This window comes from Xyrauchen texanus, chromosome 5 (genome assembly GCF_025860055.1).
Source record: "Xyrauchen texanus isolate HMW12.3.18 chromosome 5, RBS_HiC_50CHRs, whole genome shotgun sequence".
NCBI classification, from domain to species: Eukaryota; Metazoa; Chordata; class Actinopteri; order Cypriniformes; family Catostomidae; genus Xyrauchen; species Xyrauchen texanus.
In genome coordinates this window covers 18,925,498-18,931,497 of record NC_068280.1, presented here as the reverse complement: position 1 = coordinate 18,931,497, position 6,000 = coordinate 18,925,498, and positions in this window count along the sequence as shown.

Here is a 6,000-nt window from a genome sequence, read left to right as displayed (position 1 = left end):
TCATCATATGAACAGGCACGTGCACACATAGACATCAAAGTGGGCTTGAGCACCTGCCCTTTTTCTTCCTCAAGAGAAAGTTCCCTTTTTTCTGGGGTGCTTTTTTATTTTAAATAAATGAATATATATATATATATATATATATATATATATATATATATATATATATATATATATATATATATATATATATATATTACATATTACTTTGCACACAGCTTCCCTGCCAAACAACTATATTTATTAAATAAAAAATAAAAATATCAGGTCGGGATGAGACTTTGTTGAGTTCCGATGCCCTCCCTCCCTCTGTGTACAATGTCTGTGTACTTCCCACAACACCATTTAATGTTAGCTGGTTCTTGCCGATTTCATAACATCAGAGATGTTCTATATACCACGCTGTATAAGGCTCGATGACGAAAAAGGGCTTGTTCTCAACAATCAACACATTGATTATTTTACCAAAGTCAGGAAGTCCACTCATGCTCCCAATTGATAGAAACATTCCTCGAGTGTTCATGAATTGAAGAATTTGTAGCAAGAGATGCAGCGATCACATTACTGAATTGACTTGTGATGGCTTTTTTAACAGAAGTGTCCAAACAATCTAGAGCAACCACTGAAATTCTCTCAGCTTCAACTGTTGGTTTAAACAAAGTGGGCGTGTCCATGTGATAAGCCGGCATGAGCTGGTGCCTGCAGGCTAATGTGTGTAGTATGTTTTTGAAGTTATTGACATTCCATACAACCTTTTTGAAGAAGCTATTTTTGGCTTCAAATTGTATTGTCCAGAAGTCAAGCAGAGGCCCAAAACAGCTAATTATATGTGGGTAATGCTCTATAAAATTATGTTTAGGTCTCAGTTTAAACTCTGGAAAAACCTCCTGCAGAAGTTGTCTGTGCTCATTTCTCTTGGCCTCAAGGTAGCAAAGCTTATGCGTCTTTCAGCTCTAAAATAACACCCCACACAGAGTCATTCTCAGGGATTTTGTTTCCAATAAGCAAGGTAACAGTCTCAAAAGAGTCCAATTCACATCAGTTACCTGCAATTGTAACTTTAACAGTAAAGGCCTTTGGGATTTTTTAAGGCCTATTTGTTTTGTCTGAAAATCTGTAGGAAAGGTCAGGATGGCAGAATTCAGTTGTTCTAAAGCAAAGTGCTTACTGCCAATCAATGTCTTCAAACACAAAGAAAGATCCACAGGTACAATTCCTTCCAGTAAATCATGCAAAAAATCGGGAAGAATGTCAGTAATACAGTGGAAGTAGCGTAGTTCATTTAGGACATATTCACGCTTTACTCCATCTACGGCTGTTTCTTGGTTCTAATTGGAAATTAACCCATTCTCACTGAAACGTTCACTGCAGATAGCTAAGCAAAATCTGGAAAATCTATCCACCGTAAATGACTTTTGAATTCCAGCCAAAGAATGTGCAACTAAATTGTCTGATGACACATACAGAACTGTACCTTTTACACAGGCACCCAAGCGGCTAATGTAAAATCCCTGGTTTTCAAGTACACTGAGGTCCTTAAGAAGTGGTTCAATAACTTGTATGTATCCAAAAGCTTTCACACCATTGCTTTTGCACACAATTGCAAGATATATGCTGGATAAAATCAATCTGTATTTTACAGGTAAATCTGCAAATACCCAGTATATCTTAGTAACCTTGTGTTTTTGTGAGGTTCCCAAACAATTACAAATTTCAAAATTCCGAGCTAAAGTCATACTTGCTCGGTTCATGCCCTTTGTGGAGAGAAATGTGGTAAGGGCCTGGTGATCAGTCCTCAGTGTAAAACTATGCCCCACTCATACATCCTCCATTTTTCAACTGACCAGATACAGGCCAGCGCCTCCTTTTCAACATTAGAGTACTTACTCTCTGCTTCCGATAGTGTCTGGGATGAAAAGGCTACAATACTGGGTGAGGACCACACCCAGTACATAATCCGATGCATCCGTAGTAATGAAGGTAGGCAGGTTAGGGTAATATATCATAAGAGCTGGGCTGTCCAGAAGCATTGTTTTTAAGATCTTTACAGCTATTGTCAGTCCTCTTGGTCCACTATAGCATAGAATAGTTGTTTGTTCTCATTTAACGTAACATGAGATCATATGAAACTGTAATAATGATGATGTTCAAGCAGCTCAAGTGACTCATAGAGGAAGAAAACACAGTCCAGACGCACTCCAAACTTTCCAAACAGCTTAAGGTGATGTAGATTGCGAAGTATTAGGGAATTATATAAAATACTAAATAAGCAAGTACAGAAGCAGTGTCATTGTGTCATGAAAATATCTGCCCTCAACAACTTCCATAAAGGTTCAACAACAGTAACGTAATTCAGGAAAAACTTACTGAATAATGAAGTGAGTCCAAGTAAAGAAAGTAAAGCTGCCATGTCTTTGGGTGTAGGAGGTTCTGCAATAACAGTCAGTCCACCATCAGCGAGTCGCTGAAGAACAGCTTGAAGGTGCTTGTCAAGTTTTTCCTTAGAATCACCATACACTGTGATGTCATCTAAGTAGTTTTTCACTCCTGGCAGGTCCCCCAGGACAGTTCGCATCATCTTTTGGAAGGCTGATGGTGCCAAAGCCAAAGAAAAGAGACCTTCGTGTGTTACAAAAGTGGATAAATTATGGCTCTCCATATGAAGTGGCAGCTGGTGGTAAGCAGAACTCAAATCATTTTGACTGTAATAAGTAGTACCTGCTAATTCAGTAAACAGGTACTCCATGTGAGGATTTGGATAACAATCCATAATTACACTCTTATAAGGCTCTCGGAGGTCCACGCAGAGTCGGATGCCTTGGTTGTGCTTACATGCTGCTACCAGAGGACTCACCCACTTTGATGCATCCACTTGTTCAATGATGCCTGCTTGAAGTATGTGGTTTATTTCCATAGACACTTTATTGTGGATGCTAAGAGCTAGTGCCTCCATTTCTGTCTTACTGGTTGTATTAACTTGCACACTAAGGATGAAAATCCTTCACACATCCCAGGTGAAATTGTACACACTTGAGCTGTTGGCTTCTCAGCAGAGATTAGTGATTATTTTTACTGTGAATCTCTGTGTGCTGTATTTTACCTCCCACGATATCTAGATTCAATGTTTTAATTAGGTCCAAGCCTAACAGTGATGATCCATTTGTAACTACATAGAATGTAGTTGGAGAAATTGTATTGTGCTGTGGTATGCCAGCTGAAGCTGATAAGCAACCTATGACTGATAGATGTCCTTTTGCATAAGTAATCAGCTTGATTTTTGGTTTGCTCTGCGAACACTGTGGAAAATACTTCCTATTCACAGTTTCTGGAAGTATGGAAACTGAAGCACCTGTGACACAATTAATTTTACATCATGTGTATTCCCCTCTGGAGCTTCAATACTTCGTTCACAGGTTATTTTATCATTAGCTGCAGCAGCTTGTCTGACATCAACACAGTGTACAGCTATCTCTAGAACCATCACTTCTCTTACCTCCGTCACTTCAGATTTACACACCTTGGCAAAGTGACAGTTTTTCTTCAATTTCTGCATGTTACTTGCTGGGCAACTTGTGTTATCAGAAAGTGCTTTTCTATTCCACACCTGAAGCATTTTCGGCACTGCTGATTACCGGCCATCCATTTTCGATGTTCCGCTTGTCTCTATGCAGGATGTGTTGCTTCTGATGCTCTCTCTCAATTTCTCCCTTGAAAGTGCATCGATTCCGTCACAATCGCTTGTACTGGTGCTGTCAAGTAATGTTGAATTTCTAACCGGTGCTTCCACTTGAAACGCTATTGTCACTGCTGTCTCCAACATAAGCTCATCTTCCAACAGTAATTAGCAATAAGCTGATCTCTTAACATTTCACTTTCCATTTGTCCAAAAGCACATGGCGTAGCTAGTGCTCATTTCATTAGACTTTTAAACCCTTTGTTCAAATGTCATAATTCACTAGTGTTTTACTTTTTCTTTTCACACACCCTCTACACTCCTTCACATCCTTCTTCTTCTACACACTTCTTTTATCCACAGTGAAGCCTCTAGCCACCCCTATCAGTACAGCTTTGTTTTGTATGTAAAATGCACCTACATATACATGTTCTTGACACAGAAGCATTATTACATTTAAACATCTGATAAACAACTTCAAAAGTGTGATAAACCTTGTGATAACACCAACTCCATATGAAAATCACACAGTTACAATTATGGTCATCAATTGTCTTTAATTTTCTCATAAACTTTCACTTTCAGAGGGATTTATAGTAAAAAAGGACTAAAATAATGGTGTTTTCTCACCCACACTAATCATATCGCTTTATATGATTTTTGAAGGTCTGGCCACCATTCACTTGCATTACTGTATGTTCCTACAGAGCTGAGATATTCTTTTAAAAACCTTTGTTTGTGTTCTGCAGAAGAAAGAAAGTCATACACATCTGGGATGACATAAGTGTTTCAGTAAATGATGAGAGAATTAAAAATTTTGGGTGAACTGTCCCTTTATATACTACATAGTTCCTACAATGTGCAATTATTTTCCATGTTTACATCTATTTGTTTATTGTTGTCACATTCCCTGTTGTCTTTTGTTTGTGTACTTTTATGTTGAAATTCATGTTAAGTTCCTGTTTCCCAGTCATGTGATGTTCTGTTTTCCCTCCGTGTTCATGTGTCTTGCTTTCATTGGTTCATTGTTTGATTACTTTGTTATTAGTTCTAATTTGTCATTGGTTTTGGTTAATTGCCTTGTTATCTTGTTTAGAGTTCTGTTTTTTTCATTGGCTTATGTTTCCACATGTCCATGTATTTAAGCCTTCATGTTTGCCATTGTTTCTTGTCTAGTATTGATTTTAGTTTGTGGCACATCGGTCTAGTGATGTTGTTAGTTTGTGGCACATCGGTCTAGTGATGTTGTTAGTTTGTGGCACATCGGTCTAGTGATGTTGTTAGTTTGTGGCACATCGGTCTAGTCATGTCCCGTTCTTAGTCCAGTTTCTAGTTCATGCTCCCAGGTATAGATAGGTTTTCTTGTATAATCATCGGTTTGGTCCAACACATCGTCTTCATCATTGCCATTGTCAGCTACATATAGTTACAATTGTATGCTTGTCTTAACCTTGGATAATATGTACTTTGTTGATTTGATGAATTCCTTCACACAGATGAGCAGATTTATGATATTTGGCTAGATTACAAAGCTGCACATAACATTGTCACTTTTTCTAACTTCTGTACAAATATCTTATTTTTAATCTTACATTTACAAGTAATCACACATTTAACATTAGCAAATAACAACAACCAGTCCTAGCAAACTGATAGAATAAAAAAATGTATTGTTGATCAAAGAAATCTCAGATTTGATTAACTGAAATTTATATTGTAGAGATAGCTGAAACCTGCTGCCAAACCAGAACTAATCAAAGTTTGGATTTATGGTCTCTGCAATTAATTCATACCTCTAAGCCTACTGTTTGTAATGTTTGTGAATTAACTGTGCTTTTGTGATGTTGGTAACAATATTGGACCGTGAAGAAGAGGCCCTAAATAAGATGCAGAGTGTGTTCTGAAAATCGAATAATTTAAAGTGATACTTGTCTGAAGAAATTAAGCTCTTTTATCATGTTTCGCTATACAGTGATAGTACAGATAGCACATGCAGTTAGACAAAGTGATGTTAAAGCCAATACTTAATGTTACAATTTAAATAATTATTACTTGTGCCTTTGAAAGTATCAATGATGTGAGAAAATTGAACAAAACTGCCAATAAAACTGTCTTTATTCACTTCACATATGTTTTACATATTAAATATGTTTTACGTTACAAATTGTCCTGTAACTCATGCCTCTCCTGGGTTTGTTGCTCAATAGCAATAAAAAGTATTCTGTTTAAATAATGTAAGTGGGTTTTAAATGAGAACAGCTTAAAACTGAGCTGAGAACTTATATTGCTCATTTTAATGAGACAATTTGACACTTGAAAAAAAAAAA